This window comes from Balearica regulorum, chromosome 2, assembly GCF_011004875.1.
Source record: "Balearica regulorum gibbericeps isolate bBalReg1 chromosome 2, bBalReg1.pri, whole genome shotgun sequence".
Lineage (NCBI taxonomy): Eukaryota > Metazoa > Chordata > Aves > Gruiformes > Gruidae > Balearica > Balearica regulorum.
The window spans coordinates 42,552,874-42,578,069 of NC_046185.1; the positions used below are offsets into that span (position 1 = coordinate 42,552,874).

At 41.8% G+C, this 25,196-nt stretch overlaps 1 protein-coding gene across 6 annotated transcripts in view; it reads left to right on the top strand.

The window, feature by feature from the left end:
* The window catches only part of PLAG1 (PLAG1 zinc finger), a 52,206-nt gene that overhangs the window by 17,711 nt on the left and 9,299 nt on the right, over positions 1-25,196 (top strand). For 2 of the 6 annotated variants that reach the window (XM_075744060.1, XM_075744066.1), the window contains exon 2: positions 23,426-23,525. The gene's annotated coding sequence lies outside the window, so the exon portion shown is untranslated. Of the gene's footprint in view, positions 1-9,508; positions 9,692-11,783; positions 12,012-13,409; positions 20,487-23,425; positions 23,526-25,196 lie in introns of all 6 variants that reach the window. The other 4 variants (XM_075744062.1, XM_075744065.1, XM_075744064.1 and 1 more) reach the window with 4 other exon arrangements.

Here is a 25,196-nt window from a genome sequence, read left to right on the forward strand (position 1 = left end):
ATGGATCTTGACAATGGAACATATTTATACAGAGTTCTGGTATGCTCTCTAGCACGTTTGATGTTTTGCCTCAGGCTCTGGATACTTGGAGAAATCCTGCCCTACAGCCACAGTCCATACCCTCGTGAAATACCTAGCTGCTTGTACATTGTTTCTGACTCTTGGGATGGAGAGACACTACTTGCCCAACCTGCATCATGAGGCTTGTACCATAAGCACCTTGATACCAAAGCAGGAGAGCCTGCAGTGCATGCACAGGATAAAACGCAGAGTGAGAATAATGTAAATGGCTCTTGTGGTTTCTCTGAGGGTTGTTTTTTTTAAGAATCAAGTTTCTGTAGCGTTTTTCTTGGGAGAACCTGTTTTGAGATCACTAGGCTGAGTTTTTCAAAACCATTGTCTTCATAATCTGTTTAGAATGCAGCTTTCACTGCCTTCCACTGCAGCTGCAGGCACTAAGTATTTCTGCAAATCACTCGTCGTAGACCCATGCCAAGGACCTGGAAAATTAATGACCTCTTCTGTAGCATTCAATTTAAATGACACAGAGATCTCTAGTAGAATCTGAGTTCTGTAGGACAGCATTCAATTATCTGACTCAAAAGATTGGTTTCTGAATGACTAAAGGGCTTGTGGAATAAATAATCAAGAAATTGGCCAAATTTGAGTTCACAGAAATGACAACTCTACCACTATCCCTGTCTTAATTGCAAGTCTCCATCCCAAAGGACAGGGGTTCAGAAATCTAGGAAAAAGAAAAGTGGGGAAAGTCTGCCAGAAACTTTTGACACAGACAAAACTTTTTTTACATTAACCTTTATTTTTTTTAAATGGCTGTACTGTTTTGAATGAATAAAAAGTGAAGAAACAAAACACTGAAGCAGACACTCACTTGTAAAATTTCAGCCCAAACAATGGCAGTTTGGCAAAGTCGTAAGTTGTCTTATGTAGAGGAGTTTGTCTTATAATGGCAAGTGTTTGGCAGCATGGTGAAATGTGATCCTACTCATTCTGCCAATAGTAAAATATGCTGGATTTGAGTTAGCATGCGTACCTACTGACAGCAGTGTTAGTTCTTGTCTAAATTAATAGAGGAATTGCCCTGCTTTCAAATCAAGAGTTGTTAGAGAACTCTTATCACAGGTCTTATGAGCCCAATCAAGGCCTGAGATGACAAACACTACTTTTAATCAATCTGATAAATGCTGATCAAATTCTGTTTGCACTTTATTTATTAAGAATAATTACACTTGCGTGCATATCAAAGCCCAGTATTCTGTTTCTGAGAGTGGCAAAAGCAAAGGTGTGGTGAAAGGCACAGGAGCAGGGCAAGCGTGTAGGGATAGCTTTCTCAGAGTATTCTCCTCATCTTCAATAATTTGCTTGTCAAAGGCTTTCTGAGCTAGACATGGTGGGTTTGTATTTACTAACCCTTACTGGACTCTTTCCATGAACTTTTTCCTGTGACCTCTTGAGCTTTTGTAAACTCTTAAGTGTCTAAACACCCTGTTGCAAGGAGTTCCACAGCAGAAATGTGTGAAGAACAGGTGCATTTCCTTCTTGAGGCTGTGTCCTCATAATTTTATTTCACATCTCCAGCTCTTTGATTGGAAGAGGCAGTAACTACCAGGCTGCTCAGCTTTGTCTCTCAGTCTCTAGCCACTTCAGTGCAGGCATACCTGCATGCCATTCAGTTGCATCTCCCTTATCTACATGTTTATTGATTTCTTCAGAGAAGTGCACTTGGTTTAGAGCTCAATTTCATTTTCCAAAAGTTGTGCTGCCTCTTCACCAATATGTTGCATTTATTCATGTGTCTTACCACCACCACCACCCTCCGCCCCCTGGTGTTACTCACGTTTGTGCAAACTTGCCTGATGTAGACATCAAGCTTACTGTAGTACTTCGGTGGATATTGGGAATTGTTAGGAAAGAAATAAAACTGGCAGCAATCTGTGGTGTGTCTGTCTCCTGAGTACTGTACAAAAGATATACGTAGAATGGTGAAAATACTGGACAAGGTATGTAAAATATGTAAAAGGTAGTGAAACAGCTTCCGTGCAAGGAAGGCCAAAGTAGGCTTAGACTTTTCAGCCTGGTAAGGGAGGATACAAGAGAGGTTTCATATCAAAGTCAAAAGATCATAAAGGAATCATTGAGTGGCATAGATGGGATGAAGGGGGAGCAAAATCATTAGCTGAAAGAGGAATAGTGGGAGATGGTTCAGAGCAAGCTAAGAGAAAGCAGTTGTTAATAAAGTGTGAAATTAAGCTGTGGAACTCCTTGCCATGGGATGTCGTGAGTAAAAAAGCTTACACAGGCAGAAAAGGGGGCTGCCAAATTAGTGGAAAAGAGGGCTATTAAATCTATCTAGCTCAGGAAGTCCCTAAATCACAAATGGTAATACTTCCCCAAAATACTACACGCCTGCCCTCCTCGTGGTCTGCTGTGGGCTGTTACTGGAGCAAGGATGGGCTTCTGCCCTGACCTGCTAGGACCATCATTGTCTTCCGATGAGTACTCAGGGACCCAGAACTGGAACAAATCACTCTGGCTGAACCAAATGCCTTGCTGTCACAGAAACCATGTCTGTCTCTGTGAACCTATGTAGATCTATTTGCGAACTAGTTACATTTTCATCTTTATTCACATCTCTATCCTCTGACATGTAAATTTAAAGCCAGTGTTTTGTTGCCTAGGAACCCTTTTAATTTCCAGCCTAAACTTACTTTTGATAAGCTTACACTTGTTTTTTATGACAGCCCTGCTGATTGTCTCATTGGTACGCTTATTAAGACCTTTTGTCACTTTTTTTTTTGTCAGATATTTTCTTGTGCTATCCCAAATAAATTTTTTGTGAATATATATTACCAGATTAACACATGGTGTTCCCAGCAACGTCTTGGTAGGCTGCTGTAAAGGTATCTGTTTGTCCCTTTCTGCACTGGAAAAACAGCTGCTTTTTTGAATCATCATATTTTCTTTCTTCTGAACCAGGTCTCTTTAGTGACTTTTACTAGATGCTTATAGGATAGCTATACACTAACTTTTTCCTTCTCTGCTACTTCCAACTAATGATTCGTCACTTTTCAGCAGAAACCACTAGACTCTAAATGCATTACTCTGTCCTTCGTTGTTAATCTTCATCCTGTTTCTGTCGCGCTGTCCTTAAGATTTGTTGCAGTTTTTCTTGTGTGTTGTTTCAGTCTGCACTGTACTTCTGGTACCTTCTAGTTTTGTATTTTCTATGCATTTTGGTAATGCTTACTTAAAGGCATAAAAAATTCTAAATGAAAATGTTGAATCAGAAAAGACTGAAGACCAGTCTTGGCAGAAGTCCATAAATAACATCCTTCCACCTTTCAGAAAGAAATCTGTTGTCATCTCCTCTTGATCTGTTGCTTTTCCTGCCATACTATTCTTGAACTAACCCCTCTCTTCTCAGCTCAAAAAACTACTGCTCAGGTGGTAGTATATCAGATTTCTTACTGAGTGAGACTAGAACTGTTGTGCTTCCTTTGTATAAAGACTATTTTGTCATGTTGAAGAAAAGTTGGATGTTTGACATGGTTAAACTTTTAAAAATCGTGTTACATTTTATTTGATTTTCTCTTTGCCTTCATGTTTTCATTCTTTCTTTGAAAACATGCTCCAAGCAAGAGGCCATGCTATCATCATGAATTGTATGTCCAGATAACTTTTCTCCACCTTTCCTACATATTGAAATGAGACAAAGTGTTTATTTGGATTTTATGCTGTTCTGAGACTCTGCCATCTCATCACATGGCAGCCTTGCTTCCTGTTAAATCAGAAGACAGTATTTCAATATGAATGGTAACATTATATAAGTACAGCAGATACTTTTTAAAATTCACCTTTCAGAAGCCCCTGCCTGTGTTGGTCTCTGTGGTTGGTAGCCATCTCTGGTGCAGAGGACTGTAAACTTCTACCTTATTTTCACTGTAGTGGGAATAGTGAGTTGAAGCAGTTGCCCAGTGCTTCTCTCTGTTGTGATTGTAGATCACAGATTTTGGCAGACTTAGTTCTGACCAAGTTTATTCAAGGAAATACATGCACTGCCAATAATATGAACTTAGTAATGTAGTAGCTCTCGTCACCCCTGCTAAGGTGAGGGCGTTTTGCAGTGCCATGATACTCCGTTAGTGTTTTGCGCTCAATCAGTTCTGCCAGGTTGGTACCCCTTGCCGCCCTCTTGGGCACTGGGTCTGTGAGACAGAGGTGGTGCCATATCCTCTTGTTTAGCAGGGTGCTGAAATTGCTGCTGCTCCTGACTCTGAACTGCTGCGCAATCTGGTTAGTGCCAAGAGACTGTAGGGATCTGTGGGTGCGGTTTCTCAGTGATTTGCAGTTTGGGCTACGGCTGCGGGAATCGCAACCTGCTTGTCCCTCTACCTGAGATGGCTCTTCTCTGCCTCCTCTTGTGCTGGTGCTAAGCCATGACAAAGACAGACTGCACAGAAATGGCGTGCATTTTTTCTGTAGGATTAATTTGATCATTTTAGCTCTCTAGGGTTAATTTGACTGTTTTAGCTCTCTGACCTGGTACACTGCAGCCAGATGAGCACCAGTGCAAGAAGGACAGGGAGGAAGCACCATACCTTGAATTGTTTTAGTGTGGAGGCACCCTCAGAATAACTAACCTCTGGACAGGCTGACAGAGTGCTGTCCTGTGCTCTGTTCAGCGTGACAGCTGGACAGATGTGTCTATCTACAATCCCAAAGCGTTAGCCAAGGTGCTGTGGCAGAGCTGTTACCCCTCTGCCTCCGAATTGCTCATCAGCGCTTGAGCCTGGCACTGCTTTTGTTGCACAGCCCGACCTCCAGCAAGGACATGGCTTGTGTCCGGCCACCTTCAGGGGTGGACTGGGCATGGTTGCCTCTGCCTGTGGTTGACCCAGTAAACGAGGTTGTTGCTGAGGCGGAGTTACCTAATTCTGGAGATAGATGCTTTGCTTTTGGGATTGGGTCCAGAGATGAGAAGGTAACTGCTGAAGCTACTTGCCAAGGCAGCTATCAAATCTGATGAGGGATCAGGCCTTGAGGTTAACTGGCAGCAATTATCTGTACCATAGCTATATCCATGCTGAGTGATTCTTCAGTATTTTCTTTTGTGGTGTTTTTGGGTTTTTTTTTAAAAGAAAAGAGAACAGGGGGAAAAAAAAAAAGATGATGTCTCACAGTGCTGGTTTCTGTGGCCCTGGAATTCAAGCTAAGTATCAGCCCTTGTCTTTGCAAGTACGGCCTTTTGGGTACAAACCTTAAAGTTTTGGTGACGACTATGGTAACAATGAGACTCAAACACAGAGGTCTGGCATGTTCTTATGTTCCCATTTGGGATACAGGCTCCTCTGAAAGCACCCCCCTGCTTTGGTAAGGAAACAAATGATACCAGAAAGGGACATCAAGCTGATGTACCTGTTTTGGTAGCATTGCGCCATTTTTCTTAACTGTTCCTTCACATAACCCTAATTCTTTTTGACCATTTTGTACCTGACCCTTTAGCAGACATTTCCACCCAGCACTAGTCATGGTGGCAACTTGTGCTAAATGGTGGGACTGGAAGAGTGGTATGTTTGGAGAGAGGGATGGAAGATTATCACCGCTACAGGTCAGAAGTAAGTGTATTGTGTGTGGTCGATAATATGTAGCAAGCGTGGTTTAGTAAGGTGAGCTTCCAGCTCTCTCTGCAGAAGGGGATGCATACCTTCCTTTAGCCTGGCAGATTTCTGCGATGTGATAGTAGGCAGGAAAGAAATGTATAGCCAAGTTTGCGTGTGTTACTTTCTCATGTGTTCTTAATTGTAGAAAGCTTGGGTGGGTGCTGTGCTATCAGCATATATTACCTGGCGTTAGCTGGTCGTGAATCCATGCTTTGTGTTCACAAGTATTTCTTTTTTCTTAAAGATTGCTCGTTTGTGCAATTACAAACACTGATAGCATGGGCACCAGTCTATACATCTCCATTGCTTGCCCTCTGGTACTCAGATTTGGGTAAGCAAGGCAGCTGCGGTTTGAAATTTGTAGTTGTAACATTATCAATTAGAAGGAAAAAAAAAATCCCGCTGAAACAAGTAGTGTAGACCACACTAGATATGCTTCAGATAAGTCTGCCCATTATTGCGTGCAATTAGATCAAGTGTTCTAAAGGATTAGTAGATATTATATTTTTAAGAGATTGGTTAGTGGTAGGAAATAAGGCTGCTAGTGAAATTTTTCTTCTAGAATCCAAATGCAAAGATCTGTTATTAAAATTTATCCAGTTGTTTAGCTTTTCTTAACAGAAGGTTCATAGGTCATAGAAACAAGTGCGGTATGAAATTTCAAACCCAACAGTCACCTGCTTTTAAAGAAAAATAGTAATATTCCCTCATTTTAGAAGACAACGCAGTTATTTAACTACTGCTTTTTGCTGTCAAAATATGCCCCTGTTTATTTGCTTTCATGTGTATTCTAAACTGTTCTGATTTTTGCTTTGTTAATTTTATTTTTAGCTGTAGAAGCCCGTACAGGCTCCCAAGGATTTCATTGGCTTTCTTTCTATCCACTTTTTCCTAAGAAAAGGTGACCATACCAAAGCTGTGAATAATCCTCTCTGTATTCAGATCTGTTGGACAGTGAGCATTGCCTTGCAATTTGTTAGCACTGCTGTTTTGCCTCTTCTTTACTTCATTTTGTAGGCCCCCTTCTACCTTTCACGGAATTCTCCGTTTTGGGGATTTTTTTACCAACTTGTCACCTGCCAGATAAAGGGGGAATGTGGGGAAGAGATTGCTGGCTGTCTTATTAAGAGAGCCGTGTTGTTCCTAATCCACTTATAATTTGTCTCTGTTTCCTCTTCCTTACCCCTCTTTTGCCTCTTTCTCCTCACCGTCTCACCTTCATCCCCATCACTCCTCCCACCCTGAGCTTTGGTTTTGGAAGCAGTGGGGAGGTGTGGTTAGATGCCAGGAGAGCTCGGTTATTACTTACACAGGGAAACTTCATCCTGTCCAACAAGTATGCTATTCGTAGCCTTGAGGGATATATCTACAGGGCAGAGAGTTTCCACTCAAAATTTAAGTAGATTAGATTATGTATACATATTTGTTGTGACTTGGCAGGTATCCCAGTGCCTGAGGTCTTAAAACATATACATTGCTATTCTTTAGGCAAGCTCAACTGCATGTTTCAAAAGATGCTCTGGAGAGATGGGAGGCTGCTGTTTGGAGTTCACAAAAGTGTTATCCTCTCTAGATCTGATACGACACAGGAATTCTGACTACTGTTCTGTCTAGTCCTGTATTTTGTCTTGATATTAGCTGTTATCAGATGCGTCAAGGGGTGGTATAACCATATGATACAGAGTAGAAGATCCTTTCTTACTTAACTCACTGCTGGTTTGGATTTTGTCCTGAAAAAAGAGGGTTGGTATTACTTTTTCTGAAGCCCTCCTGAAATTGTGTTATAATTTTGGATGATCCAGTTATCTCTGTCAGTCTTGTCTGTGTAACTGTGTGCTACCTTCTGGCAGTAAATCTCACAGACTAATACTTTGCTGTTAAAAAATAAAGTATTGGTGTTTATTAGTTTAAAATTCGCTATGCTGTGGTTTAATTGAATATCTCTGACTGTCGTAAGTACAGACGAAACCATCTGAGTGAGTTACTCTACTGCTAATTATTTTAATAGTTGTTGTCTTGTTTAAAAAAACCACATAAAAATGCAGCTCCAAAATTCAGGTGCTGCAGATATGCTGGAGGGAACCATGAAGTTAAACCAGCTATATTTTAGGAAATTCTGTTTGGTATGGCACTTTTCCTTATAAGGTCCAATGACCAATTGTTTTGATTATTTAGAAGGAAAAAATTCCATGAGAACTGTTACTGAAAATGACTAACTTGGCATTAGTGATCTGTCGCTCTCTTAGAGTATTTGATGCAATACTGAAGTTAATTAAGAGAGCTGAAATACCCAGTTAGCTTCTCAGTGCTTCAGCTGTTCATATGTGACCTGTTTATTGTATTTTCTTGTAAATTGCTAATGATATCTGTAAATGATATCTGTAAATAAATACTCCTTCTGTTTGTAGTGGTGTCTTCTTAACATCCACACCTTTGTAAGTAAGAACAGCCTGTGTATCTCATAGAAAGCTCGAACACTTGATTCACAGTGCACAGTGACCTACAGGCTTTTGCAGCTAGGAGCTGAAGTGATTCCTCAGGTTTTGCCATTAGCGCAGTGAAAGCTTTGAAGAGCAAGTGGCTTGGGCTGCACGTTAGGAACTAGGGGTGGTCAGGGCATACTTGACAGAGAGGTAGGCTGGATTTAGTTAAGTGATTGTGTTTGTTTAAGCAAGGATTGGAGGTTGATAAAAATGCACTAGCTCATATGCAGTAGATATGAACTGCTTTTGCTCAAAATTGCAGAGGGGGTATGTGAGAGAGATGGGACACGGACTTAGCAGATCTGAAGTGTGTGTCCACCTGACCTGTTCCTTTGGCATCTCAGTAGCTTAGAGAAGATATGCTTGAAAACAGTTACTACGGTTGCTCAAACCCATTTGTGTTATCTATTAGAGTAGTGTTTTAAAGGCAAGAGGATGAAGAATAATCTATTGGGGATTTTTTTACCTTCTGCATGATATTCTTCATGTACGTTGAAAAAAAGAATTGTCCTAACAAACAGAAACTGTATGCAAAATTTACTGCATTTTCTTTTTTTACTTCTGTTTTGCTTTTCCAAGTATGGAAACATAGGATTCACTCAAGCAGTTAATGGGTAAAATTGTCCCTTTGTGAACCTTAAAATGGAGGTAGTGAGAAAGAATGTCTAGGCTGTTGATCACTGGGAAATAATTAACAAAACCAATTTACTATGGCTTAGTCCACAGTAGGATGTTACCTTGAACACACTTGAGTTCCTCTTACAGCATCATGTGTCCAGGCTGAACTTAAGTTATATCAAAAAGGACTACTTACTGTAGTAAATGCTTGTTGCGGTGTGTTAGTTTTCACTCTAAGGTTTCTTTGGGTTAATTGCTTAGAATGTGCTGGAGTTTGCATTTCTTCCCACCTGGCTCACTACCCATGTCCTTCTTTACTCCAGGATCATCCTGACTGGAGGTAAATGCTCCATACACGTTGGCAGGTAGCCAAGAGTTGCTCTTTGTGGTGGGGGGGTTGTAAGCAAGTTGGTTGTAACGACTGATCAGTTTTGAAGAGTCTGCCAAGGCTCTGGTGGCCTCCGGTTCATGTATGTCTGACCATACTTATATCCGAATCGTTATGGGATGGACAGGTACAGGTCACTGCCTACGTAAGCGTAAGCAAGAGAGCACACCTGGATCTGGCCTCGGGGATGAATCAACACAAAGGACCACAAGGGATGTAGCAGAAGACAAAGAAACACAACGGGATGCTTGATCGTACGTGCTCTGGGCTGTGGTTTTGCAAGTGACATTGCCACCGAATCCAGGAGTGATTTATTTTTCCCCCCGAATGGTGCACAGTGCCGCAGCAGAGGCCAGAGGTAACCGGGTAAAAACCCAGCAAACAAAGGTCAGTAGCCTCACCTATGCCATAGTGTCCAGCTGGGCCTGGGCCTGCTGCAAGCACTGTGACTCATCAGACGTGAACAATACCCAAGAAACGGCTACAGGATCCTGCAGAGGCTGGAGGAGGAAACCAATCCAGTAAGTATTGCATGCCCAATTGCACAATAACTTCACAGGAGGGTTTAAACAACTTCTTCTGGAGCGGAGCTCTCTGGCTCAGGTAGCAGCCTTCCCCTTGCCATTTAACTTAGCCCTTCTCAAATTTAGATCAGACTCTTTTTTTATTTATTTGCTGGGGGCTCCTCATCCACACAGATGCACTGTCACTCACTGGCCACCTCCAAACTTCTGCACTCCAGCTACTGTCCCTACATCCCTTCATTTCTCTTACCCTTTCAGCCAGAGCAACGGCCTTTACTGGTGGTATCCCCTACCCCAAAATTTTGCATGTCAAATCTAGCAAATTCTGTTCAGTCTTCACACAGCTACCCTTGCGTAGTTATCAGTCCTGCTGTACTGAAGGACTTCTCGGAAACTTAACTGTATCAGTTCCCTCATACCTCCATGTCTTCTCCTTCCCCTCGTCCTCTGCGCTTTCTACCCTCTGTGTAAAAGATCCATCCCATGAGGAGTGACATCGAGTTGTCTTCACTGCCCAGGTCTTTGCAACTCTGTCCTGTAGCTACCTTGCCCTGTTTGGGGAGCCTGGAGATCTGTAGGAGGAGAGAGGTGACCCTGCTCTTGTTGCGGATCACACCACGGAGCACGCTGCCTGCTCCCTGCCTGCCTTGGGGAGCCCTGCAGCTGTGGGGAAGGCATGGAGCAGCCCAGCCCAGCTAGGCATGTCAGGGAGCACACCCATCCCAGCTGAGCGGAAGCCATGGCACAGCTCACTTCCATGCTCCCCAGAGCTTGGTTCCTCACGTGGGTACAAGGGGAGAGAGTTTGAAGGCTGGAGGGAACCGTGTGTTCGGGGGGACACACAGATGTAGGGGACAGACGGTGTTACATGGGACTTTGTGTTTCCTCCTGCTGCTGCCTACACCCCTGCCTGTGCGATGTGTCCTTCACTTTAACAAGTGTTGGTTTGCCTTCCTGTCAGTGTCATCTGTCACATCTGTGCTGCTGACTCAGGGTTCCCTACTTTCTCCAGTACCTGACTCCACAAATACAAGAGCTCTTGATCACCCTTTTTGATGCTTCTGCATTTTTCATATATTTCTTTGCTTTGCCAAGTCCCAAACATGAGTTGTACTTTTCTGCCTCCTTTCTCAGCTGATTTGATCTCCTCTCATTTCCTCCTCGCTAATCACAGCCTTCCCCAGCTTTGGTTATGCTGCCCCCCTGCTCCAGACCTTAGTCATGCTCAGAGTGTTTATAAATCTTAATGCAGTCTCAAACATAAAGCCGTGCTGTCACGGAGTTTCATTAGTGTGCTCAATCTTCGTTGAGGGTGAAGTACACAAGGAATTTTGAACTGCATTGTTGCTCTAAAACTTTTATTTACTAGAGTGAGCTTGTGTATATCTAACAACTGCTACAGAATTTTCTTAAGTTTGCAGTGTATTTTGCAGTAATTTGTAGGAGCCATAAAAAGAGTGAAAAGAGTATGTGTGTGAGGTTTGACACAAACATTGCAGGTAAAGGAGGTGTTGGGATTTTGTTTTGATTTCTTTCTTGCGTTCTTTCTGGAAACGCTCCTTTAGCACTCCTGGATGAAGCTTGTTGATAGGTAGCCTTGCAATGTATTATCACAGTTTGCCTGCTGTCTCTTTGAATGAGGCCCTTGAGTCTCCCAGGAATTTGCTAGGGAGTAATATCCTTCAGCAAGCATAAGGACAGCTAGTTGCACATGTGTGCAGTTACAAATGTAATGCCTACTGGCTTTTTCTTAAAAAAAAAAGACGACCAAAAAACCCAAAAACCAAAAGCAGAACCCTTTATACTCAAATGCCTATCCAACAGTGTCTGACCATTTCAAGTTTTGAAACAATAGCAACCAACTTACCCCATTACGTATGTCCCAGAAAAACCTACAACAGCATATGTAGTATGTGGAAGTAATTTGGAAGGCATCTTGCAGTTTTGAAGGGAACACGGTGAAAAGAAAAGTTGCGGGAAAAGAATTCAAATGTGGTCATGAGGGAAGAAACTAGTTACCAGTATTAAAATAGAGTTTGTAATGAGTGGGGTGACTAGTAACATCTTTATTTTTTCTGATTTCTCTTAGCACATAAAAAAGCTGCAGCCTATATGAAGAAGGGAATTATTAGCTAAAAGATAGCCATCAGATTTCAGAAGATAAACAAAAGGTGGATCTGAACCTTGAAATTGTCAGCTCAGCTCAGCAGGAGGTTGCAAAGGCAGAGTGGTGAAAGGAGGGTTTCCTGGAGAACTCCCAGAAGATTGAAATGGATTATGCGATTCTGGAAGGGGACAAGAAACAGGCAATACAAAGGTGCTAAACATAAACAGTTGTAACAAAACACTGGTCAAGCACTTTACCTCCAACCCCCTGCAAAACATAGATGATGTTCCATATTGAGACTACTATGTCAGTTGAGCTAATTAGAAATGTTTCCTGACAGTATTCAGGATCTTGTGTACATCATCTAGAGGAGCACTCCTTACATGACCTACTCTGTTTTTAAGGTCATTATTTTTTCATTGGAAAAGCACCATCAGCTGAATCAGTAAATAAATTCATTTTTTTAAACACCTGTCTGAAAAATTAATTGAACACACAACTATTGTTAAACTCATCTCTTCAAAACTTTTAAAAAATAAAATTAAACTAAAACATACCTTTTTGATTGCAAATTTTTTGCTAGCCTACTGCTACTTTCCCATAGCATGAAAGGAGCTCCAGCATCTTGCTGGAGAGCAGTTTAGAGGAATACGTTCTCTGGGACTCAGAAAACCATCTCCATTTCATGTTTCCATCTGCCCTCCAGGTTTTTTTTCCCATAGCACGTATGAAACAATGCATACCATGCAGTCACAAGACTATTTTTATTCCATCTTTTTTGTCGCCATCTTTCTTCCACCTTTCTGGAAGCCTGCCCCGCTGGCAGTCTGCAGCTGTGCAAGGCAAAGTCTTGCATGTGTTTTTCTCCCATCACTCGATATAGGCTTGGAAATTAGGGAAGCAGAGTCTACTAAGTCGCTGTTGAGAGGAGAGCTCTAAAAAGTCCTGGTGTCTTGGACTGTGGAGTAGAAAAAATTACCTTGCAGGCCACAGGTCTTTCATCATAGAGCACCCATTATCAGTATTGGTGAATGCTTAGTGTGATAAACTGTGTCCAGCGGGACTGTGAAGGAATATGCCATCGTGTTGATAAAGTCTTAAGCCTGTGTGTTTGGGAGGTGGAGCTGGGGTAGAGTAGGACAACAGCTTCTGTGCCAGTAGGGAACCCTATCCCTTCAAATCTATCTGTGACTTCCTGTGCATTGATATGACGTGGAGAAACCTCCTCATGCTACTGTCATCCTTCCTGACTTGCTTGCCCTGGCAATAACAAGCTGGTTACCTTGTCATTTAATGGAAAAGTTGCTTGGTGACTGTATCATTATGACATTTCATCAGGCTGACAGGAGCTCCCAGGCTGATTTTCTGTTGGTGTAGCTCCAGGGCAGAATCTGTGTGAGCTTCTGGCAGGTTCTGCCTTTGCTGCCTGAAACTGAATCCGGTAGTTCAGGATCACCTGAATCCAAAAACTGTACTCCAGGTGACTGCTCTGGATACTAACTGCCTGGCTTCATCTTCCTCTGCTATGTTCAGATGTGTAGCTCTAAATTGTGCATGACTGCTTTTAACTGTTCATTAATCTGGCTTCAAATCTCAAAATTCTTACAGATTCAGATGTGCATCCCAAAATGCGTTGCATGACAAATTGAAGCAGAGCACTGTAAATAAACCACTCAACGTGCCAAATGGGAGATGGGAACAAATGCAGAGCTGTGTACTTACCTCATTAGCAAGGATGCTCTCACAGCAAAATGGCATGCAAACACTCTGTGAAGTCACTCCAATCAGAGTAAGCTGTTTAAGTGTATGCTAACCTCGTTGCATAGTCAAAGCTGGTACATGAAGAGAGCCAGAAATACCTGTGCAGGTTCTGAAGGGCTTACTGACTACAACTTTGAAGAGGGATTTGCTTTGGTATTACCCCAAGTATTCTGCATCTTTAGTTATTCTTTCCTAAGGCTTTTGTGTTTTAGCTCATAAGGTCATTGATACAATCATCCAGCATCACAGTGGTAGCAAAGGCCATTTACTTTAACATAAAGTTACAATAGTCTATGAAGTATTTTCTTTTCAGATGGAACAGCAGTTCCTCAAGTGTAGGGTGTATTGGAAGATTAGTGGCTGCTTGGAAATTGGGCACTCTTTCTTGTTGCCTTTCTTTGGGGGCTGGGATAAGAGGCAGAGGAGAAGGAACAACCAGGATCAGCTTTTTAATTGGAGTAGCTCCAATAAATCATATGAAAATCCAAGGTGATGAAAAAATGCTGAACCCTGACACAGCTTTTGCCCGCAGGCAATGTTGTGCAGGCAATGTGATTCAGGGCAGGACTGGGCTTCTGCTATGTTCTTCGGACTACTGCATAGCTACCCCCTATACCCAGGAAGCGATGTAAGAGGAGACTAACGTTTCTCTCAGTTATTTTATTTCTATCCTTCATGAGTTGTCTTTTTGTCCCAAATGTGAGATTCCCAACCACCTAACCTGACCTCATGAGGGAAATCTAACTCCTGTGAAAGGTCTTGTCCTAGTACAGTCCTTTCAGCTTCTGTGTGGTATTGCGATTCTTTCAAATACCACCACCTTGCCCCTCTTCTTTGAGGTTATGTTAAGTAGATGGATAAGTATTACCCTTTTTCTTTTTTTCTTCCTTTTTTTTTTTTTAACAGCAGACAAAAATTGAGGTAGGGTAGAGGATTTTTGCGAGCCCAAACAATTAATTACTGCTTGGATTATTGTAGTCCCATGTTTTCTGACTTATAGTCCATGCTTATTTTACAGACTTTGCTATTTAAAACCTGTCCCTGCCTTCTGGCACCCTGTTAATTTCTCCAGCACAGCTCATTCCTTTGTGCTGTCTGTCTAGCAGACCCTCAAGTGAAATTACTGAGCTCTTTGGTAAGTTTTACTTTTTCAGCTTAAATGAGGAGCACAGCATAAAGTCGAGTGCCTAGTGGCTGCTTTTTTCTGTGCTGTTCAGTTCAGGCCATCTCTCTTTGACCAAGCAGAAATCACTACCTGCACAGGATTGTGTTCTGTGGTGATATATGTGAGTGAAGTTTATCATGAGTTCACCAATGTCATTGTGATTTCCACTTAGCAGACTAGAGCACCAGAAACCCTCTTACTTGACCGATTACTGAAACTGTTAAAAACATTTTGCATTAATATTCAATTTAGATGACTTTGTCTCAAAAAGTAAACCTTGTAACTTCCTATCCTATCTAGTTGTGCTCTGCAACCTTATTATGTTGTTTAAATGGTACATCCTAAAGTATTCAGGTTAGAAAAATCTTCGGAAATGTAAGTATGTAAAATTACCGTTTCAGAGGTGGTCTGGGCCAGGCAGGACTGTACCAGGCAAACCTGAAATCTGTACCAGGCAGTTTTGGTAGACGCTATAATAAAGCACAGAATTGGTGGCCACCTGGGCAGTATGATTATTTGGAAAGAGTCAAAGCAGCATTTGTAAGAGAATCCTGTCTTAAGGAGTTGGAGTTCTTTGGAGGCATCATCAAGAATTAAAGATGTTCTGGTTCAAAAATCAAAGTGAACTTTATCAAAAAGGCTTTTTAAGGAAACTAAGGAGCCATACTCTAAGAGGGAAAGTCTTTGCACAAGTAAATGGCAGATTAAAAGGTAGGATCGAAAGGCAGAAAGTCAATTCTCAATTAAAAGAGGGTTCCAATTACATTCCAGAGAGATCTGTACTGTTCAACACATCATAAATGGTATCAGTAAGGGGATGAACAATTGGGTGAGCAAGTTTGCTATGAAGAGGGACAGCTGTGGAGAACAGTAGAAGGACATCAAAGTGCTATGGACTGTGCAGCAAAATTGGTGATGAAATTCAGTGTAGATAAATGAGGATAACTGAGGAGCACAGGGCAGAACAATCCAGATTATATCTAAGCTTATGAGTTTGAGCTGAGTATTACCATTGAGGAGTAAGATTTGGGGATTGTGATTGGTGATTCTGTGATATCATCAGCTCGTTTGTCACAACCCAAATGTTAGGGGAAAGAAATATAGAATAAAATTGAGAATGTCATTGCAAGAATGCCTGGTCTAATTGCCTCCTGAGTGCTGTGTGCACTTCTGAAACCTTCATCTTAGACAGGATTTCTTAAAACTGGAAGAGGCTTAAGGTCAGCAAGGATGATGAGCTGCACGGGGTGGCTTCCATATGAAGAACGCTTCTGTAAACTGGGACTTTGGTCTGGGAAAGGAATGAATTGAGGGCAATGTCATGGAGATCCACAGAGGAAGGAAGAGGCAGGCTAACCACTGCCTTTCAAAGCAAGAACATAAACAGTTAGGAGGGAAGGCAGGTTCAGAGCCTTCAAAAGGAAGTTCTCCATAAAATTGGTAGCAGAGACACCTGTGGGACGACTTTTCGAAAATGTGCTGTAGATACTAGAAACTGATATGGTTTCCAGGGGGAGCGTGGACTGTTGCTTGGAAGGGTGATGTGCTGAAGTTGCTAAACTAACAGAAACCACATATGGTTCAGGAAGTCCCTGACATCAAAGTACTTGGAAGTCAGAAGAGAAATCTCACACATTAGTGACCTGTTACGTACTTTTGGCTATTACTGGAGGCAGAATACTGGCCTAGATTACCGTTAATCTGCCTGCACACCTAGTCTCATTTTAAGATGTCTTGGGACAAAGGAAAATAATGTTCCTTATGAACATCAACTAATTCCTGATTGTATTAGTGTGTAATCTCATCGGCACCTTTAGGATGTGTGTTTGTGTTTATTTGTACAGATACAGGATTTGCTTTGGATTAGAGTTTATTATAAAAATGACATGGTCCTGTGTGCAGGTGAAGTAGTAACTGAAATTTGCTTTCACAGAAACATCATCACTTTAAAAATGGCTGCAGATTAATCATGTAGGGTGTGTGATACATGAAAGCACTACTGCAGGTTTTAAACATTCTAACAGTAATTATGGTATCAACTTTATTTGTATCAAGCCTCTCCGAAGTTTTTAGAAAAACATCTATGCAGTGTTACAGAGATTCTTAAAAAGCCTATAAAACCACAATCATCAGATGGGTTAACTCTAGGCAGTTCTTGTTTCCTTTAATTTAGTATATAATCAGGAATCCTTTGGAACATTTAGCAACCAAAACTGAGCTCTCAGGATGTAAAGTGGACCTAAGTAATTTGAAACATGGAAAGCCCACAAAGAGATGCTGGATAGTATTGTGATTTGGTTTTTTTTCTTTAAATTGCAGACTATTAGGTCATGATAAAATAAACGTTGCTAAGATCATGTTCTACTTTTCCAGAAACTTAAGAAGAAAAAAAAAGGCAGGCATGATAGAATTTTTCATCTATAATCTGAAAAAGGTTATATAATACTCATTCTAGTGTAGCATATTATAAGAATGAGTTATTTTCTAAAATTAAAAAGCTGGTTGTCCAAATTTCATGACTGTAATACAGCTATCAAGAATTGCAAATAGTCTTATGATCATGAAAAAAAAAGTTGTATTTAACAGTCACATCTATATAAATACTGTCACACAGCAACCGAGTGGTTTTTTCCTCCAAATGCTTGCTTTATTAATTAATAAAATGTATGTATGGAATCTATGTATTTACTGCCCAGATGAAATGTGTTTAATCATTTTAGTGCATTTGTCCCCCTTCCTACCCATATTTCACACTAGTTTGAAAGGACTGGGGAGGATGTCCTGCTCAACCTTATGCAATTTCAGTAAGTTTCTCTGGTTTGTGGATGTATTAAAAAAAAAAAAACAAAAAACAAAAAAACCCCAAAAAAACCCACAACAAAGACTTTGTTTTGAATTGATGAAATATCTTGTATTTTTCTGCCTTCTATATAATATTCTTTGCAGCATAGTCATTGTTCTGCACACAGTAGATATTAATAATGTGCTGTCACTAACAGCAGACTACAATAGTTGCCTGGTTTTAGTTTCAGTGCTTATGTTAATTCATTATGTTCTAGGTATTAAGCTGTTTCCCTGAGGGGTAAAATCTTATGTGTCATTATCTCTAAGTCATTCTTATGTTTATACCTAAGATTGCTGGATAGATATTTTCACTGTTTTGCCCACATCATTCCATTTTCCTGCAGCAGTTTTCACGGGCAGTTCTCCTGCTGCATGCTTGGATTTGGTTGCGTCTTCTGCAGCCTGTGTGTGCTGTCGCTGCTGTCCTACCACGCTGCTCCGGCCCCCCCTCTATACCATAGCCTGTAGCTTGAACCCATGGAGAAGGATTTCTCTGAACTCAGCTACCCGCTATAAGGAGAAGTTCTGAAGTTCAAGATAAGATAAATACAGTCTTGTATATATTTAAAAAAACCTCCAAACTATCTGTTCTTTCGTGATTAGTTTGCCTATGTGTGTGTGCTCCCCTTACACGAAACACTGCTGTATGGTAGGGCCAGCGCCTACATCTTTGAATGGTTATTTACAATAACTGTTGTCCAAAAATGCAAAAGGCTAAGTGGCATCACCCACTTCTTGATGCCATCTCGCCCCCCCGTGGCCTCAGCATGGACCCCTTTGTCTTTTCACATCTCTCAGTCAGCTTGTGTGAGAAGAGAAGCTGTAAAATCCAGCTGCTGTCAGGTAGCATACCTGCTGGCTTTCTTCTCGCAGTCTTCTATACCAAAGGCCGCAGCGGCTGGAGGCAGGGCTCGCGGGCTTGATGTCTGTCCCTCCTGCTGTTTGGCAGTGCCGTGTTTATAGACAGTCGTGCCAGGTGTCTTCATTGCTTAGGGGAGAAACATGTGTGTACATGTTGCTTGCTGTTCAAATCTCTTTCAAATCACACAATAAAACAGGCAGAAAATTAAATGAAGTATCATTTTGTGAAAGTCCAGGCATAAGCTGCTCCTGGCCTAGGCAGCTCCCTGGTCAAACCTACCTTCTGGGTAACAGTCTCACCCCAGCAATGCCCATTCTTCTTCCTTCTTGTCCTCTGACATCGAAGCCTCAGCTTGAGCTTCCAGATATAGGAGAACTCGGGCCACCTCCCTTTGTTGCCCCCCTTCCCCCTCCAGCCTCATCCAGCCAAAAACAAATGGGAGAGAATCAGCATCTTCCTACCAAAGACAGAATTCTCCTCCTGAACATGGGCATCAAAGGTGAACAGGCTTCACTGGCTGTCTCCTTTAAAGAGCAACGTGCTGTTCAAATAAATGCGGATCAGATGGCCTGCCAAGAACAAACAGTAAAGTAGACCCTGATGTCAGTCAGAAGACTGATTTTAATTTAACAAGGAGAAAGGCACCCCTAAAGTCATCAATACTTCAACATCTTTGCTAGTTAAGCATGGATTTTTCTTACCTACTTGACTATTTACGTTGGTGGGATCAACTTCTCCAGCTGAGATGCTCCCTTGCTGGAAGTTAATTCTCCATAGGAGGGACCTCTGGAAGTCCTAGGTTGGCAGCTAGACCGTATGCTACCTGCACCTACTTTGAGATGAGTCTTCTGCTGCAAAAAGTCTAGCATTTTTCTACAAAGTCAGTCAAACCTACCACTCGCTCCAAGGTCAGTGCAAGTGGGCAGTAGGCATGTTGATCCTTGGTAATCCAGGAAGGGTGAGAGGCTTGTGTGTAAGCCCACAGCATGGAAAGCAGGAGGAGGCTAAGTGGTGGTCCTTTGGTTGTCTTAACCCAGGGATCTTCAGGAGCTCTGGTGGCATTTGCACAATTTTAACAGCGCTGGCTGAGAGGGGCAGACATGGTGGGTTTGTAGTTCAGTTGTGCCACTCTGTAGCAGACTGCTGTCTGACTGTCACTTTGGCTTTTCTGAGTCACACTAAGTGGCTATGTTGACTGTCTCTTGCTGATGCTTCCTCCAACTCAGCTCCCCCTGCCATCCGTGACTGCTCTGACAGAGCAGCTTTCTTCTGTCAGTACTTTAAAATTAGTCACCTATTAGTCAGCTGATACAGAAAAGAAGAAAAATGGTTACTTATGCTACAGTAATTGTGGCTCTTCCAGGCACATTCTTCATAGAGGCACCACAAGCAATCTCTTGTCCTTCGCTCTGAAGGAGGCTTTACTGGTGACAAACCTGAGAGAGGTGTGACCAGGGCATCCTGAACTTAGTTTGCTCCATTACCACCCTGAGCAGCAGCAGCTCCTGGCTTCCTTGGGCTGCATGTGTTCATCCTCCTTCTTCCCAAACCAGGATGCCAGCCTGTGTTTCAGCTTTCCCATTCTCAGACTGCGCTCCCAGCTAGGACGTCAACTCTTCCCCACATGTTTCTCTCCCATGGTCCTGCTCCCTTTCATCAGCCACAGCAAACCTTCTCATCCAGCACCTGAAACCCCAAGATGGGAGCATGTGTTTGGGAGCAGCAGGGCTACAGCAGCCACTGAAGAGGGAGGCTGCCACTTCCCAAGGCAGCGCATCGATGGCAGTGGTGCACATAATGGCTCTTGCACCACAGCGTGAGTGAAGAGCAGTGCTGGGAGCTGCCACAGATGACATTAAGTGGTGCGATGACACACGTGGCACAGGTTGGGAGCCCTTTGCCTTACACCACTTCTGGCAGCAGTTAGGAGGGTTCACAGGCACAGCCTGGATGGACATTACTGCTTCAGAGAACTTAATCCTGTTCATGTGAGTTCATGCTTACCTGGGATATGTGTGGACAGCACTTCTTAAAGAATCGCAGTTTCCATAGGGTAAGTAACTGCTTTTCATTTTGTTTCCTCAAAGAAATATTTAAAACCCAGGATCTATAATCCTATTAAATCCTTCATCACTTCTATCATTTTTATGACTCTCATGTTTCTAGGACCCTTCTTCTTGTTTAAAACTGATTAATTTCAGGAATTGAAGCTAGATTCACTGTTCTGTATACAAGGTGCCGTGACGGAAACGGTGTTCTCAATATTCTGTTCTCATTATCACTCTCATTGAAAAAAATAACCATGAAACTGGTGTTTTCCTTTACTGTGCTTGGACATTTCAGAAAAGTAAGAAAAATGCAAATTAGGAGGAGGATTATTTGTTGTATTCATGTAATGTCTTCATTATCCTTTTAGTTTAGATATCAGGTAATGTTTTAAAACATTTTCAAGTGCAGCTATTTTTCAGATTTTTAAAGATGACCTGTGAATTTTGAAAAAAGGGTGTTCCTCTCTTTTTAATATTAAGACCAGGAATAAATTATTTAGCTTAGGGTTTGGGGGCTTTTTTTTTCTCTTTGACTCCTTAGATGGTAGAAATTCAAATATTGTCTAACCTGGAATTATCTGAGTGTTTAGACAGTTAGCAAACTTAATGCCTCATGAATACTAGAAGATCTCATAAATTCTAAGAATTATAATCTGACAAATTATAGAAATCGTATTTTGCTACTAGTTCCCAAGTGGGTTTTGGGCATGTACCTGTGACAATGCTTTTTGCAGTGATGCTTTTCTACTTCATGTGGAGAATAATTTGAGCTTTGTTATTCAGTAAAAATTGTTCCTAATGCATCTGGTTGAGAAGAAAACTTAGTAACACTATGACTATAAGCAGTTATGAGAAGAATAGTACATCTTTGTCCAGTATTCCGCCTCAGAGATTGTCTAGCACAAAAGCTTCTCAGGTGGTCTAAAAAGCAGCATTATCATGGACAACTTTTGTATGCTGTGCATAACAAAAAGTCTGATTTATTGCTGCAAACCATAGGAATTTTTTTTATTTTCTGTTTTCACTTAATCCTGTCAAGTGTAGCAGATGTTTTCATAATTCATACAAATTTCTCCCCTTTTATGTGTATGTTGTTAAGCTCTTTGCTTAATAATGGTCTCAAAGAAGTCGATATCCTGGCTAATTGTAGGTATAGCATTGCCCTCACCTGGATCCACTGCGCTGTGATTTTGCTGTATTCGTAAGGTAATGAATAAGAGTACCTGACTTTCCTCCTTCATTCTCTTCAGCATTTTAAATCCATCTGGTGTTTACCTTGCTTATTTACTTGTTCCCCTTGCTTCAGTTGCCCCATGCCTCTGATGGCCCATCTCTGAGGGCATCTGTGTTTTGCTAGAGCGACTTTAGATGTATGGTGACAATTGAGCATTGTAAGCGTTTAAGAGAAAACGTTGAATACTACTGAGAGGGTATTACAATATTTTAGACAGAATTTGGGTTTTTTCCTGAACAGGGAATAGTCTGTAAATACCAATAGTGGAGGGACACAAGAGCTTAGTTCATTGCGTTTATGTGGCTGTCTTAAATATTGTCTACTTATTGTGAGCTACATTAGTAGAAACATCTGGATAATGAAGCTTTTCCTTTCTGCTATGATAGTGGAAGGTTTTGACATAGGCATCGCAGGGTAACATTTATAAAGGTCTTGCTGGGAGAGGGAGTAAGGAGTCATCAGCACTTTCTCCCTGAATCAAGGCGATTTTGGGACCTCCGAAAGAGGAGGTGAGGGTTGTGCCCCCTCTCTTGCTCATTAGTTGAAAACAAGGCTTTCACTTTTTTGGGTATTGGAGTTGTTTCTACCTCCTTCCTGTGTGTACAAAGCCCCAAATAAACGCTCCTCAGCTGTCAGAGAGCCTCAGTCGGTTGCTGTGAAGCACTTTTGCCTTTATAGGAGTTCAAGGACGCCGGTTTGCTCGCATTGATGCTTACCAGCAGAGGAGGCTGGGGCTGTGCAAGGCTGAACTCTGGTACCAAAAGGAAGAATACTTTACTGGAGTGAACGGGAAGGGAGAAGGGAAAATGGTTTGTGCGGGGGGAAATATTACGTTACTCTGGGGCTCCTGCCAAATACCTTCAGCCTGCTATGCCACGTGGGGTATGTGCACTGTATAGGGCTTCGCCTTTACATATCTGGAGGAGTTGGAGAGGATAAACCTCCCTGTTACAATGAGGTGCTGAACACGTTCTCTGTGTGTACCTGTGTCATCCAGGAGGCCTTCTAGCAAGAAAAGGAAGACATGCTGCAAATTTACAAAAGGATGGTGGCAGGGAAAAGGGAGATAGAAGGGAAATTCCAGAAAGGCCCTCTGGATTTGCTCAGGCACACCTAGACTTGCCCTCTATTGGGATTTACTTGTAGCATGTACATCATTAAGAGGCTTTATTGTTTTTTTAAAATTAATTTTATTTTCCTTTGCAGGTCACCTTTTAAGCTGCTATTTCCTGTATAATTAAGCAGAATGAAGGCATTAGGTTCTAGTAAAGTTGGGCCTAATCCAGAAATCTTCTCTTATTCAGTCCTTTCTGAGTAAGAAACTGAAGTCTGGGCCCAGCATTTTCCATGTTTCACTGTTATTTCTAAATTATTTGTGGTCTGTGGATTTTTTTGTTTTGTTCTTAACTTGATTGAAAACTCCTTTTATTTGTCTAATTTTATCTCTTTGTGTTACTGTCCAGCATAGCATTAGTTGAAATGATGTAAGTATACTGCAAATGGAAGTGCATAATTGCTACTGATAATGCAAGAATGATTGATTCCTACAGTTTATAATTAACAGTACATAATGTTCTGTGCATGGGTTGGATCTATCCCTTTTAACTTTTCCTTTCCGATTCTTTCCAACCCCCAGTCTTGCCGCATCCCAGCCTTTCTGAATATACTGGTTTCGCTGGAGTCTAGTTCATTCTTCCTTTTGTTTTTCAGACCAGTAAAAATGGGAAGTACTGGATTCTGGTTTCCTCCAAGAAGAGTCAGCGGAACTGGTTAAGACCAAAATCTGAGGACTTTAGTGGGCAAACATCAGGTGTGCATTGAACAGAGGCTGCTTTAATCCTGCTTTAAGTATATGCTTCTTTCAAAATAGTATTATATATGAGGTTTTGTGTAATGTGTTTGTTATATTTGATGCTGCATATAATCATTCATCCTGCAGTTGTGAAAGCACCAATAAGAATGAGGATTTTAAGTGATAATATGTTCAGACACAAACAGGCAATATTACTCATAAAATTCTTTCAGCTGGTCTTTGGAAAGTGTAATATTTGAGGATCAGTGGTTTTTTAAGTTTTATCTCCATTGCTCAGTCTATATATCCACAGAAAAAAAAGTGGTTATTTGCTATTCAGAGATCTATACTGAAGTTCTTAATTGCCTCATCTGTTGAGAAATGGTACTGAGATAATAGTGCATACATGTTTTTTTAATAAAACACTGTCATTGTTAAAGATTGGATCCACACTATATTTGTTCTTATGATGCATTTTTAAGGACACAAACACAGTTCAAAGTCAGCTTAATTAATTTTGATCATAGAGGAACAAAACCTGAATTCTTCACCTGTGTGAATGTTCTGAGTTACATCTCGTACAGCAACTAGGTTACCTGAAGTCTGGGAGAAGATAACAGTAATGTCATACTGGCCTGAATATAGGATGGCCTCCAGCCTGAGGTGTGATCCTTTCATTGAGAAAAGAAGTGAGAAGTTGTCAGTTGTTAATTTAACAGTTAATCCTCATCTGCTGTTCCACAGCAAACACTGCTTTTGGCCTCACATCAGACCCTGCATATCACCCTTCTGCATGGCCTAATATCCTGCATCTCCCCAGCCTGATGCACATTCAGTTCCTCCCCACCTGCACCCAGCGCTACCAGCTCAGCCCTGTCCTCGTGTCCTTCGACGTTCCAGACCCCCATGCAGCACTCCCTGCTCCTCCCTGACCCCACAGCCCCATCCTAGTTTTGTTCCTGGTCCCTCCTCGTGGCAGCTCACCCTCCCTCCACGCATCCTGCCAGCCTGCCTGCTTCCCACCTGCTGCTCTGGACCCAGCATGGTCAACTTAACCACATTCCCCCGCAGCAGAGGCAGTTCTCTGGCCTTTGGCTGCAGCTGATGCCTGCCTCTCTCAAGCTGGACGTGGATTTGGCAGGGAGGTGAAAGGGGCCATAGCCCTCTCTTACTCCTTGAGACCACTCCTTGAGGGCCACAGCTGCTGCACTGTCGGCTCTGTGTGGCGGGTCCCTCATAGGTGGCTGTGTGGTATAGATACACCCCCTGTGTAAGCAGAGAGTGGGTTGGATTTTTTTTTTCTCCCTGAGAACTTCATTTGTGAGGAGAGATTAGGCTAAAACAAGATTTCATTCTATATTCAGGCCAATATGCGTAGAAAACCAGTGTGTTCATTTACAGGAAAGCACAATTAATTTTATTTCCAGATTCTAATTAAAGCGTATACTGAAAAATCTCTCAATCCACAAATTTATCACAACTTTGATGTGAATCAGACCCTCCTTTTGATTACGTTGGTGGCTCCATTTAAGTCTTTGGAACCAGTCTTCATTTATTGCAGAAACACTTTGGTCTCGAGTCTCTAAACACCTGTTTCGTTTTTTCACTTAAGAGCTAGAAAGCTGCTTATAAGACAGAAAATAAAGTTAAGCTGATTCTTTGAAGACCTGTAGATGTTCCCACTCATGG